General features: G+C 40.6%; 2 pseudogenes across 2 annotated transcripts; both read left to right on the top strand.

The window, feature by feature from the left end:
• The first annotated feature begins 1,552 nt into the window (after positions 1-1,552).
• On the top strand, positions 1,553-1,935 carry LOC309816864 (pterin-4-alpha-carbinolamine dehydratase-like; annotated as a pseudogene). Its single transcript has one exon. The product of its transcript is annotated as a pterin-4-alpha-carbinolamine dehydratase-like (transcript).
• A 1,969-nt stretch (positions 1,936-3,904) lies between these two features.
• LOC309816111 (lysosome-associated membrane glycoprotein 1-like) lies at positions 3,905-10,267 on the top strand (annotated as a pseudogene). Its single transcript has 2 exons — positions 3,905-3,979; positions 9,238-10,267. The product of its transcript is annotated as a lysosome-associated membrane glycoprotein 1-like (transcript).
• Positions 10,268-14,911: the final 4,644 nt, after the last annotated feature.

Below are 14,911 nucleotides of genomic sequence, written 5' to 3'. Positions count from 1 at the left end.
TAGCAACAACAGGAAGAACTGGCAGACACCTTGCGGATGAAGTACAATAACTTCCACATGCTTTACATCATTCCAAGAACAACACTTTTTAAAAACACTGTTGAGGTTTTGCTTTAGTTTTGTTTTTAGTTTTTATTAGAGTATAGTTGTTTTACAATGTTGTGTTAGTTTCTACTGCACAGCAAAGTGAATCAGTTCTACGTATACATATATCCCCTCTTTTTTGGATTTCCTTCCCATTTAGGTCACCACAGAGCATTGAGTAGAGTTCCCTGTGCTGTACAGTAGGTTCTCATTAGTTATCTATTTTATACATGGTATCAATAGTGTATATGTGTCAGTCCCAGTCTCCCAATTCATGCCCCCCTCTTCCCCCTTGGTATCATGCATTTGTTCTCTACATCTGTGTCTCTATTTCTGCTTTGTAAATAAAATCATCTATACCAGTTTGAACACTGTTGAGTTTTTAAAGAACTCTTTTTGGATCTACTGTAAGATAATTTTTAATCAATGTGTTATAGCTTAATGGATAAGAGTTCAACTCTGATTTGGAATCAGACTCCCTGGCCTCAAAACGCACTTTACCATTTACTTTGAGCAAATTATTTAACCTTCTTGTGTGTCAGTTTCCTTGCTGGTAAAATGCTGATAAAAAGGATATGTACCTTATAGGATGGCAGAGAGGATAAAAGAGGTACATAGCAAGTGATTGTCAGTAGAATGACCAATATTTATTAGTTATTATTATTGTTATTTTTATGTAAAACAAACAGATTTCTGTAACTAGAACCTCAGGCAGCTGATAAATGTGTTTATTAAGTACAAACTCCACTAGCATTTCATTTTCTTTTATTTCTTTTATAGTCAAGGTCAGATGTACTATTCCAGAAATCTTTCAAGCTTCTAATTGCTCTCAGGGCCATCCACCGTTGTACCTGTCATTCAATTGTTTTTGGTAATTCCCAATTTTCTCTCTCTTACTAGCTTTAAACAAAGTTGTAAAATGTGTGAAACCAGTAGGCACTAACCCTAACCCCATTATCTCATACTCTGAATTATTAGCTTTAAGTGTTTTTCCTTGCCTATCTTGTTCTTTATTAAGCATCCCACTCAGGGAGGGATAAATTGGGAGACTGGGATTGACATGTGCAGACTGCTATATATAAAATAGATAATAAGAACCTACTGTATAGCACAGGGAACTCTACTCAATACTCTGTAAATGACCTATATGGAAAAAGAATCTAAAAAAGAGTGGATATATGTATATGTATAACTGATTCACTTTGCTGTACACCTGAAACTAACACAACATTGTAAATCAACTTTACTCCAATAAAAATTAATTTAAAAAAAGTTGAGTTACTAAAAAAAAAAAAAGAAAGCATCCCACCCAAGAGCCTTCTAATGATATGGTATGGACCTTTCATTTTATTCTCTCAGTTATTATAAAAATTTAGATGGTAAGTATCTCTTAGAAATATGGAACTATAGGACACGCTTGTCTCCTCCGCTGCCACCTGCTGTGGCCAGCGTCCACGCTGCACACAGCATGGCTGGCAAAGCACACAGGCTAAGTGCTGAGGAGAAGGACCAGCTGCTGCCAGACATGTGGGCCATGGGGTGGAACGAGCCAGAAGGCCAGGATGTCACCTTCTAGCAGTTCCATTTTAAAGACTTCAGTAGGGCTTTTGGCTTCATGATGAGAGTGGCCCTGCAGGCTGAGAAACTGGACCACCATCCTGAATGGTTTAACATTTACGACAAGGCCCACATCACCCTGAGCACTCATGAGTGTGTGGACCTTTCAGAACTGGACATAAATCTGGCCAGCTTCATCGAGCAAGTAGCAGTGTCCATGACATAGACCCTGCCCTTCCTCTCTGAGTTCTTCAGGGGAAAGGAGGGACTGAACTGGGGAGCCAGAGAGGGAACTGGGGAGCCCTGAAATGTTGCTGCAGTCAAAACTGACAAGTCAATCCTGTTGCCTCCATTTAGAGGCAAATCTCTGCCATCAAAAAAGGCCAGCATCACCGCCAACACCAGAACTTAGATCACTTTTCCCCACACCACTCTCTTCCTCCTTGGGGCTCTTTTACATGTACACTGATTTGAATAAGTTCTTCTCTTGCTTTACAACTTTCCAGCGACAGCAACGATTTCTTTCCAGGCAGTGTCTTGCTCCCTTCCTGATTCATTTCCCAAGAAGCTGTGATGGAAAGTGTGTCTAAGATAAAGTCTGATCTTAGAAACCAGAACCCTAAAGTCATCCTCATCCTATGTGACAGACATGCATGTGCTATTATGCCTCCAATAAAAACACTGTTTCACTTGGAAAAAAAAAAAGAAATATGGAAGTATAAAGTTCAAAATTTCCACTCCTTTATTCTGCTCCCACGTCTGCCTGTGCCTCAGTTCTCTCTATCTCCAGGAGATGATCAATAAAAGATAATCAATAAAACAGATGATCAATGAAAGCCCCCCAAGAATTGACACTGTCTTACAAAGTCCCACAAATATCTTCTAGCTAGTGCTGTTATAAGATAAACTTCAGATTCTGTGGGTTTGCACATTTCTTTTCTTAATGCACAACCTGTCTTCTGCTCCTATTCTTGCAAACAGTTCTTAGAAAGCAGTGAGTAGAAAGCTCTCACTGGTGTTAACAAGTGAGAAATGACAACTTTCTAGTGTTATCTCTCCTAGTAGATACAACATTAGCCTAAAATAATTCATGATGATCTCAACATGATGGTGGGCAGAAGAAATGACCAGTATGCATGCTGGTAGCTTCTCAGGACCATATCAATGATTATATGCAGGCACTACTTATTCTATCAATGATGTCTCTAAGCAAATTATCTCTGAAGATAAAACATGTTCCTTGTTTAGGTCAATTCTGCCTGAGATGATATTTTACACAAGCTTTACAAAAGACCCTGTTAAGACAAGCTAGTTTTACCTGCAATAGTTTTTCACTGTAACTTTTATGGGTGACATTGGTAACATATACTATGTGTTGATAAATGCAACAAATCACTTTTTATCATTTTAAAATCACTTCCACTTTTACAAAAGCTCCTATAAAGCCATAGTACCTGGAATTCTATTTCTCTTTCACCTAGAACATCTTTCTAACATTAAAAAATTATCTGGAAGGGGCAAAAAAAATGGAATGAGAAATATCACTCCTCTGTTCTTCAGAAAGAAGAATAATAAGCATTTCTAGAGTGCCTATCACTCTCCAGGAAGTGTGTTTGGCACTAGAGATATATATGCATTTCAATCAGAGATTTTCCTTGTTTGTCAAGTATTTTATAATTTTTAAGAGAAACTTAGAAAAATATAAAAGGATACAATCATATGTTAAAAGTACATATGATCAAAAAAACACATATAATCATGTAAGAATGCAAGTGTGCTCAAGATACTATAAGAGTTCAAAGGAGGGACATTTAATTCAGACTGTAGATACCAGAAAAGTTTTTCAGAGCAGTTGACTTTCACTGAGAGAGAGTGTGTGTGTGTGTGTGTGTGTGTGTGTGTGTGTGTGTGTGTGTGTGTGTGTGTGTAAAATTACCTAGACACAAAAAGTGGGATATCATTCCAGGAGCAGGAAAACAGAACATAAGAATTGTCCATGAGAAAATAATTAGGCCCAATGGTTCCAGTATCCCATTAGATGCTGTAACATGGGTTGGAAGATAAAGATAGCAGAACGGAGACCAAAGACTCCTTAGGTGTCCATGAAGCCATGGGTTGACCATAAAACTGTAAGATGAATGAGTCGTGTCATGGACCCTTCTTACTGTCATTGCTGCTCACTGATTCCACTTCTGCCTGTGTCTCTCCATCTCCAGGAGGCTGACAGTCTCCACTACTCTACACAAATGCCATCCCTGCTAAAATGTCCCCCTTTAGCACCATCAGTGGCATTTTGGAATTATTTCAAGCTATGAAAAGAACCAGAATCAACTTACAGGTAATGTAAATCCCCCCAATAATTATCATGTTGCTTCCATTCTCTGCTATGTACATTCTTTATAAATTCAACATTCTTTCCTGTCGTGTTGGAAATGTGAGCCCACTGTGACTAAGGTCATATTTAATACAGATCCAACATTTTGTTGGCACTCCCTAAATGTTAAATAGTAATGAGAGGAGATGAAGTAGCACAAGAACAAGAAAGTGATTAAAATAGATCCCAATCGATTCCAGCTGCATTAGAAACATAAGGGGGAAAAGTGAACACTTATTATCAAATTATAAAACCGAAGATATGTCTAGGAAACTGTGGGCTATTTAAGACCATTAGATAGATAGTTTTGAACTGAAATCCTTTAAGACTATACAACAAAAAAGTATTTTCCAGATGTCCTTTATACCGATATGGAGAACGTAAAATATACTTCCCTTACAATTTGGATTTTTAAGCATTTATTTTTAATCATATTAAAATGTGAAGTTTTACTCATTGTTTTAGATATTTAGTCAGGTGAATATCTGACTAATGAATAACACATGGTACAGAAAATATATATATACATTTTAATTTTAGCTTTTCTGAAGCCCATTGTTCGTTTCAGGCTGCCTTACTGAGAGTCCTTGCACTAAACGCCTCTGGTTGCATTCCATTCAAGACAAAGGCATATTTTAGGGATGTACCTCTCACAAAGAGGTATTGATGGACCAGGAATCAGAGTTTGGACAAATGAACATTTCATTATAACACAGCCTAATTGTTAAAGCTCTTCTTATTGAAAAGAATAAAAATTTCATTAGTCATCACAGTAGCTCAGCATGAACTCCTCCTCTTTTTCCCCACAATGTACAGTAAGAATGGCAGTTTTAAGTTTATCATTGAACATTTTGGAAATGTTGATTCTTCCTTCCTTTTGCTGTAAATACACTAAGAAGTATTTTAGTAACAATTATGAAAAAAAATTGGTAATAATTTTAAGCTAAACTTTATACGTGGAATTGTGAAAAAAAATCTCATCAATCACAGGAAAATGCAATTTAAGAGCTGCCTGGAAGGCCTGCTTTTTTCATTTTAGGGCCCTGGGATCGTTTTATGGGATAATAAGGATTCATAGGACCACCCTAAAGTTCAAGTAAGATAAAGACATAAGTACTTTAGAAACTATAAAGGTTTTATAGAGCTAAGGGAATAAAATTTACATTGGTAATTCTTATCTCTATACAGCTTTTAATTTTAGTATCTTTTCAGCTTCTCCAGGAAAGATATGTATTGATCACTGCCCTAAGTGTAAAAACTGAAACAGGGAAGCACCAAGATACAGTGAAGATCACTAATCTGGCACTCAGAATTCCTGTTATTAATTAGATGATAATGTTGAGTTATGTCATGTAAACAGCTGACAGCTTAGTGTGTCCTAGTGGTGAAAATGCAGTGGGTAGACTAGATGAAGAACACAAATGCATAGCAACCAACAACCCTCACACCCGAGTGTGCATTGCTAATTGATCATAGAAGTGGTTCTGGCTAAGACAATGCAGCCTCAGAATCTTTGTTGACAGTATGCCAATCAAAGCTGGCTCTCCAGGAACTAGACAGTCTCTAAGAGTTTCCTTTTCCAGGTCTAAGAACCTGTCATTGTCACCTGTGAATGTAGATCAATCGCATTATCCATTCTCACCTTTATTGCTGCTCCCCCCTCATCTCCTACCTCTCTCTCTCACTCTACCTGCTCCAGCCACACTGGAGGTGTGTCTTTGTCTCACAGACTTTGCAATGACTATACCCTCTGCCTAGAATACTCTACTCTCATGTGTCCACGTGCTCACTCTGTTATCTTCCCCAAGTCTTCACTAATCTCAGCCTTTCAATGGTGTTCACAGTAGTTGGTAAACTATAACCCATGGGCTGAATCTGGCCCCCTGTCTGTGTTTGTATGGCCCACAAAGTAAGAATGGCATTTACATTTTCAGTTGAGAAATACATAAGTCAGAAGAAGAATTATATTCTGTGGCACATGGAAATTACATGAAATTCAAATTTCAGTGTTCATAAATAAAGTTTTATTGAGACACAGGCTGCGTTTGTGCTAAAATGGTCGAGTTGAATGATTATGGCAGAGACCACATGGTCCACAAAGTGTAAAATATTTACTATCTGGTCATCTACAGAATAAGTTTGCCTACACCTAGGATACACTTAACATTTTGTTAATTACTGGAAGTACTAACCGGCAATCCTAATGCCCTCTCTTTCCCTCTCAATTTTTAAAAATAACATTTATCACATTGTACCATACACTGTCCTTGTATAGTAGGTATATTGTCTCTCCATAAGAGCACAAATTCCATGAAGTCAGAGGATTTTGTCCACTTTATTATCTGATATATTCCCAGTGCCCTGAACAGTATCTGGTACATAGTAAATATTCAATAAATATAATTCTGGAATGAATGAATTATATGGAAGATACCTGCATTACGTAGAAATATATTAGATGGAGTAGTCACAGGAGACTTCAGAAGAAGATGATATTTTAGTGTTAAAGGGTACAAAAGACTTAGGGAACATTTTTCCTAGAAAGGGGTACTGAATGAAAGAATATGTGTGTAGGGTAGCCTAGATGTAATGCAGAGCCCGGGAGGTAGAGAGGAGGTGGAAAGTAGGCTGAGCCCAGGTTATGGAAGACTTGGAATATCTGATTAAGATGCTTGAGTATAATCGTATAAAAAATAGATATTTCAGAATCATCTGTCTGACAATGATATGATATATACAGTATGAGTTGGAGCGGGTAAAATATATGTGAGAATTGTAATAGCCTGGGTTCAGGCTTCTAAGATTGGACAGTGGCAGATGAAATGAAAGAGAAAGGACATAGGGAGAAAGGAAGGAGTAACCAATGGTACCTTCACTATTGCGACCTTTGGTGAAGAAATGTTTTTGTCGGGCTTCCCTGGTGGCACAGTGGTTGAGAGTCTGTCTGCCGATTCAGGGGACACGGGTTCGTGCCCCGGTCCGGGAAGATCCCTCATGCCACGGAGCAGCTGCGCCCGTGAGCCATGGCCGCTGAGCCTGCACGTCCGGAGCCTGTGCTCCGCAACGGGAGAGGCCACAACAGTGAGAGCCCCGCGTACCGCAAAAAAAAAAAAAAAAAAAAAAAAAAAAAAGTGTTTTTGTCAAAAGTTGAAAGGCATTTTTAAAAAATAAAAACCAGTCTGCTTCAGTTCTTTGTAGTTTATTGAATAAATATGCATACAGTTCCTAAGTTAAGACTTCTGTAGATTTTATGCCTCAGAGAAGGCATATATGATGATAAACCTGACAACATAAACTAGACCAATTCGTTTTTAGTAGAGTTAGATTAGTTGAACTACTTTAGAATGAAGTCAGAATGGGTTTCACTCAGGTAGATTTTACTTGTGCTATTTGTGTTAAACAGAGATAATAAATCCAAATATACATGATAGTGCCTAAAATTTTTTTGTAAAAGTAGCATGACAATTCTAAGTGAAAGACAAGAAAATATCACATACAATTTGATTCAGTTTATGTAAAATTTTATATATACTTAAGATGGAATTTTAGGCTGTATTCTCTTCTCCATATTTTCTGTATTATTTGAGCTTTTTTTCTGCAATGACTATATTATTTTTTTTACAATCACAAAAGAGCTATTTTTATATTAATCTATTAAAAATAACAGGTTGGATGTATAGCAAAAATCTCCATAGATTTGTTTAGATATTAAGAACAGATTCATGCTACAAACTATTTATTTGCTATGAAGAGAATTAGGAAGTATTTAGCAAAATTTGAGATAATAGTGTTCAAATAAGCTAACTGTCAAGTATATTTGAAATATTTTTAGTCTAGCAAGAACAGGCAATTGACTGATTAAACTAAGATTATGAATTTTGGAAACTAGACCTCGGTCCAACGGCAAAGGTTGCTTGAGTCATCTTTAAAATGGATTATGGTAATTTTTCCTTAAAAGGTTATTTAAAAGAATTAATATAAAGGATATAAAACACCTGTCTAGTGAGTAGCTGTTCCAAAAATGATAGCTATTAAGAATTGGGTAAGTACTAAATAAAATAAATCAGAGTTTGAGAGTCAAGCTACATTTACTTAATCCTTTACTTAATTTGTTCCACTAAATGCCATGAAGCACTGTGCTAAGTACAGGTGAATACATGTATTATCAAGGGCCTGCCCTGTCTTTAAGGCATAAACAATAAGTTTAATAAGGTGTTACAGATGCTATGACTCAAGTTCCTATACGATAGAGAATTTAAATCAGGCCACCTCCCCAGTGAAAGTTCAGCATATAAAACCATGTGCTGGGGCTTCCCTGGTGGCGCAGTGGTTGGGAGTCCGCCTGCCGATGCAGGGGACGCGGGTTCGTGCCCCGGTCCGGGAGGATCCCACATGCCGCGGAGCGGCTGGGCCTGTGAGCCATGGCCTCTGGGCCTGCGCGTCCGGAGCCTGTGCTCCGCAATGGGAGAGGCCGCGACAGTGAGAGGCCGCGTACCACAAAAAACAAACAAACAAACAAAAAAACTATGTGCTTTGGTGTGCCCTGATGCTTCTCACTAAAAATATATGTAAAAGCACTTCTATTTGGAAGCTGTTCTTTTATTCATGCATTCATTGAACAGTTATATATTGAGCATCTTCCATTTTCAAACATTCTTCTTGGAGCTGGCCCTATACCAACAAAGACAAACAAGATTTCTTCTCCCACAGAAATTTCCATCTAATGAAGGCAGAAAAATAAACTAGGAAAAAAATAGAGAAGATAAATTCAGTCAATACTATAAAGAAAATCAAACACGGTGGTATGATGGACTAGGCTAATTTAGCTTAGATAGTTAAGTAAGGCTTTTCTGAGCAAGGAGTATCTGACCTGAAACCTGAATGATGAAGCTCCGGTCATGTAGAGAGAGAAAATTTGACAGGAGGGAATTCCAGACTCAGGAAATAGCTAGTACAAATCACCTAAGACGGGACCAAACTTAACCAGTTCAATAAACAGAACTGTTTAAAACTATGGTTGAAGAAACAGGGGAAAGAGAAGGAAGCTGTGAAGTCAGAGAAGTGTTGTTAACTATAAGCTTGAATATGAACTCCCCTATGTAGCAGAAAGTTACAAAGAATCCTGACGTTTCAAAATCAAGGATTTAATTCAATATTCTAGAACACTTGAGGTCATCTACTCTACCTAATAGTGTAATTCATTTATTTATTCAATCAACAAGTATTTGGGGACTTCCCTGGTGGTGCAGTGGTTAAGAATCTGCCTGCCCAAAGGGAATGCTTCTGTCTCCAGTCTCATGGCTTTTGGAAGAGGCCATATGCTGACCCTCACAAGTTTAACAAGAAATGCAACACGTTAGTGTCCAGCTGATGCGTTTTGTTTATAACTTGTCAGATACAGGGATTTTCACCAATTCGAGCTGCAGGGCAATCAAGACTGTGGAATCCGTAACCGACATCAAGGCAGACATAAATAAAAAGTACAGGTGTGTGAGCAGCAACCAGATCCGCATGCGCAACGTGACCATCGGGCTCCGTGACGCCACCCTCCAGGCCTACCTCTCCAACAACAGCTTCTGCAGGGAGGAGACGCACTGTAAGACTGGCCCTCCCCGCCCACCCCGGCGGCGCCGCCCCAGTCCTCGCCCATCTCGGCACCCAAGAGACCCTCGGGGTCCAAGTACAACGTGAGCGTCACCAGCGGGACCTGCCTGCCGGCCAGCATGGGGCTGCAGCTGAACGTCACCTGCAGGACGAGGGACAACACAACGGTGACCAGAGTTCAGCATCAACCCCAACAAGACCACCTTTGCGGGGAGCTGCACAGCCCAGCTGGTGACCCTGGAGCTCCGCGGCAGGAACCAGCTCCTGACGCTCCAGTGTGCGATGAACGCAAGTTGCCTGGGGGTTTTCCTGCAAGGAGTCCGGCTGACGCTGACTCCGCCCGATACCGGAGACCCCGCCTTCAAGGCCGCCCACGGCCCGCTGAGCGCGCTGCAGGCAGCAGCCGGGAACTCCTACGAGGGCAACGCTGAGGGGCGCGTGCAGGTCACCGAGACCTATTCAGGGTGTGAGTCGGCGTTCCGCGTGGACGGGGACAAGTCTGGGCCTGTGGAGGAATGTCAGCTGCGTGAGAACAGCATGCTGATCCCCATCGCCGTGGGCGGCGCCCTGGCAGGTCTGGTCCTCAGCGTCCTCATCGCCTACCTTATTGGCCGGAAAAGGAGCCACGCCTGCTGCCAGACCATCTAGCCGGCCGCCCGCACGCGCTGCGGACCAGCAGTAGCTGCACGGCCTCGGGCCGGTTCCCTGGGCTTAGATTGCTGTTGAGGGAGGCACCCTTTCTTGCAAGCTGGTTTTCACATCTGCTTTATCCAATGTGAAGTTCATCCGGCCACAGTTACTATTCACAAAAGAGCAACTATGGAAATGACGGTGTTAATTTTGCTAACTGGGTTAAACATTAATATTTACCAAAGTAGGACTGGAAGGGGGGTGGGGGGTAAGAGAGCTTTTCTAAATGGGCACTGTCTCCACTATCATTTGGCTTTTTAAGATTCTGGTGTTTGATCGCTTCACTCTTTACTCAGGTGTAAGCCTTGCAAAGGGAGAGTCTCTGGTCTTAATGCTTTGATGAAGGCTGGTAGCTGTGAGCCTGACGCGCTGAAGAAATCAGTAGGAACGAGAATCGTAGAGCAGTAGTACGAAGAAGCAGACCTGAGAGGCTTAAATTAAGCTTCAGAAACCAGGGCGGGCCCAGCCCCTCGAGCATCGGTACTCCAGGGCGCCCGGTCCTCAGGCTTTCCAGCTCTGCCACGCGAGAGCTTGCACCTTTTAAAACAGAAAAATGGGCGTTATTTTTATTTACTTTTTTGTAAAGTAATTTTCCTTCTTCTGTTGGAGGTTTGGGGTGATACTTTGTCTTCACTGTGTACAATAATCGTTTCACTCTGATTCATCACTTGCAGCTGGGTGGCCTGTGTGCTGAGGAGCATCCCCTCCTGGGACGCGTTGCCCTAAGGATGCTGATAAAGTCTTTTTGGTAAAAAAAAAACAAAAACAAAAAAAAAGAAATCCTTTTGCCAATGCAGGGGACACGGGTTCGAGCCCTGGTCGGGGAAGATCCCACATGCCGCGGAGCAACTAAGCCCGTGTGCCACAACCACTGAGCCTGTGTTCTAGAGCCCGCGAGCCACAACTACTGAAGCCCTTGTGCCTAGAACCCATGCTCCGCAACAAGAGAAGCCACCACAATCAGGAGAAGCCTGCGCACCGCAAGGAAGAGTAGCCCCCGCTCGCGGCAACTAGAGAAAGCCCGCAGGCAGCAACGAAGACCCAATGCAGTCAAAAATAAATAAATAAATAAATAAATTTATTTATTTTTTTGCGGTACGCGGGCCTCATTGTTGTGGCCTCTCCCGTTGCGGAGCACAGGCTCCGGACGTGCAGGCTCAGCGACCATGGCTCACGGGCCTAGCCGCTCTGAGGCATGTGGGATCTTCCCAGACCGGGGCACGAACCTGTGTCCCCTGCATCGACAGGCGGACTCTCAACCACTGCGCCACCAGGGAAGCCCATAAAGTTATTTTTAAAAAAAAAATTGTAAACACCTACCAAATAAAAAGCCTTTCAAGAAATTTAACCCATAGGAAAGCTCAGGTGTATACACTTTGTGTCAGAAGTTAAGGTCTCATACAGACAGGGAGAGATCACTTCTTGCTGGGCAAATCTGAGATTTCGTGGTTGAGTTGGCATTTCAGCTAGGGTAGGTGGGTAGGATTTAAACATAAAATACGATGATGCTGAGGGACACAAGAAGGCATTCTAGGAAACAACATGAGTAAAAGCATAGAGATAAGTTGTTTAGGTAATAATAGCATACTGTTTGAAATTCCTCTTATAAAACATCCTTGAGTTTTAAAATTCAACAGATTATTGTGAAACCTAAACTTGACCTTTTCACATTTCTGTCTCCCACTTTCCTTTGCAAGAAATTATGTGTGTGTGTCAATCAGAATTCTGTGAGCTACATCACAGGCGTTCTATATGCATTGAGCAGTAGGGTGAGATGAGATGGATAGGCCTTTCCTCCTAACTTTACAATATAGTCATGCTGGGTCTTCTGCTAAACAGTGAAGTGCAGGAGGAAAGGCCCAACGTGTGAGGGTCATCAACTACAGAATTTCACAAGGTCTGGCTATGGCCAAGGCTACAAGTCACTGACCAGCCCAGTGCCCACCAGGCCTGGTAAACCAAGAAATGATGTTAAGGAAGTGGAAACTGACTGATTTGTATGAATTTGTTTAATCTGTTCTCAACCAATAACGTGATTTACATCAGATGATGTGTTTATGATACACCTGGATTCAGAAAGGCAGTCATTTGGTTATGAACTCATTGTTTCCTCTTCAGAAAAATTGCCCTCACCCATTAGCCCTTTTATGAAGTAGTCTTCCTAAAGCTTACCACTATCTCCATAATGCCTCCTCAACTGTTCACAAATGTTATTTCACAAGTACCTATGCTTCTTCTCAAATATGTCAGGTTTGCAGGGGTTTTATTGCCACATTTCAGGTTGATTAATGTAAGAACAAATAAATAAGGGCTTAAACTGTTGATGCCTCATGGACGGGTAGGGCTGAAGATGGCTGCCAGTAGATAAAATAGTTGGCGATAGAAGAAGACTATATTTATCATAAAGACACAGGTCTTAGGTCCTAAGTAATAACTCCTTTACATCTATCCATTTATACAACTTGCAATCTTCTACCCTCTTGCAATTGTCAGGCACCTGACATATATCAAACAATTAATACAAATAGGGTTGATGTTTGGGCAAATTAGACAAGAGAAAGATTTTAAGATTTAATTCTAGGGGTCAGTGGTAAAAGGCAGAGTTTTCATGAACATGAATTCCCTAGAATTTCTTCAGCTCTGTCAGTGTCAGCAGTACTTCCATGTATTGATTCAGGGAATGTTTATTGAGGGCTTACTCTGTAACAGTCACTGTGCTAGAAGGTAAAGATCCAATGTGACAAAAGAGAGAGTCCCTGCATCATGGATTTACAGAAAAGGAAACTAAAAGGACAATACAACAGATGAGGAAACTTCAGAGGACAGAGAAGTAGCAAACCTAGGCTTTGAGTCTCAGGGCTGTCTTCTTGGAAGAAGTACCATATAGGCTGAGACATAGATGAGCAGGTGTTAGTGGGTTGATGGACAAGAGGGTCACAGAGCTGTGAAGACATAGCTCTTTCAGGAAAGCTACGGCTGGAATGTCAGGATTGGGGTCCCTGCATAACGTCACGTAATATAAATTATGTTACTCTCTAATACTCTCTCAATGTGCCCTCTACTTTTCCTACATACTACTTAACACGACGTGCAATTCTATATTTATATAATTTTTAAAAATGTCTATCATTCCTCTGCTTGTTTTGTTACCCCACTTTTGGGCATATAGTAGGCAGTCAATATTTGTGGAATCAACAAGCGGCAGAGAGGTGAGGGAGGGAATAGCAGAAAAGATGCTAGAGAGACCGCCAGGAGACAAATTAAGCAGGGCTTTCTTGACCGTATTAAGGAGTCCTGAACCTTCATTCCAAGAGTAGTAGGAGATAAAGAGCTTTGAGCTACTCTTTGCATTTCAGAAAGATCACTTTGACTGCAATGTAAAAAAACAGATTGGAAAAGAGCCAGGACTCAGTTTGTTAGTTACCTGAGCCAGCTGAAATTATATCACTGGGAGTGGACTTAAAAGACAGTTAGGATGAGAAATTGAAAAGGTTTAGTGATTGGTTAGATAAGGAAGGGGAGAACAATGGAGTTCTCCAAAATGACTCTTAGGTTTCTGCATGGGGCAGCTAAGTGAATCATGAAGTAAAGCAATGTTTTGTTTTTGTTTTCGGTGATGGAGAAATGAGATTCAGTTATGAGCATATTAAGTTTAAAATGCCTGTAACATCATCTAAGAGATGTTCAGGAGGGAGTTGAATGGATATCTGTCTCTGAAGCTCATGAGAGAAATTTTGGCTGGGGTTAGAGATTTGTGAGCCATCGGAAGATAAAAACATGAAAGTTGTCCTTTGCTGATGCAGCTGAAAGGGTTCTTGCAAGTCCTGCTTCCATAGACACTCTCTTAAAGGTCCTCTTCTAGGCTGACTCCAGCCAATCCATGCACAGAGAAATAAATCACAGAAGAAGATTTATAACTTTGGGAAAAATCACATGGTCTTTTTCAGACACTGTAGAGGCCATTATGATGGCAAAGCCAACAAAGTGACAGCTGGACTCTATAGGTCTCTACATCGCAGTTCAAAGTTCATCCTTTCATCTCCTTGTTAAGTAGTGATTCTGTGTCACTAGTTTTCTTTGAGCCTCTTTGAGTAAGAGACACATACATCAGGAAATCTGTCGGGGCATTGTTATCCTACAATACCATGCTGAATTAATCATGTCGTTCTATTTACACATGCAATTCCCTTTGACCAGAAATTGAAATTGCTTATTTGCTACTTCTCAACGTGGACCTCTCATTTCATAACTGCCGTGACCTATGTAGCAAAAGGCTCTATGTGCCTTGGATGTGTTTTGTTTGATTTGTTTTGTTACACCAACAGTGTTTAAAAGAACAGTTTAACTTGTAGGTGTTATACTTAGGTACAGTACAAGTACCATGAAGTAGCATGAAGTTCTTTCATCCTACCTATCTCTGGCATTTATTTTAAATGCACACTTTCTGCAGGTATTTGGTTTGTGACCCTTACCCTAAAGTGTTAAGATCAACAACGAAAGCACATACATAGTACAAAAGTAGTCTAGCAAAGGAAAAGATGAGCTAACGTGTGATGGGCATGGGAAGGAGGAATAGTTTATCAAAACCTCCCTATAGAGATT

The sequence above is a fragment of the Mesoplodon mirus genome (assembly GCF_964341445.2).
Source record: "Mesoplodon mirus genome assembly, chromosome: 2".
Classification (NCBI taxonomy): domain Eukaryota; kingdom Metazoa; phylum Chordata; class Mammalia; order Artiodactyla; family Ziphiidae; genus Mesoplodon; species Mesoplodon mirus.
The sequence above is the reverse complement of the archived record's forward strand: the minus strand, read 5'-3'. Positions and strand labels throughout refer to the sequence as shown.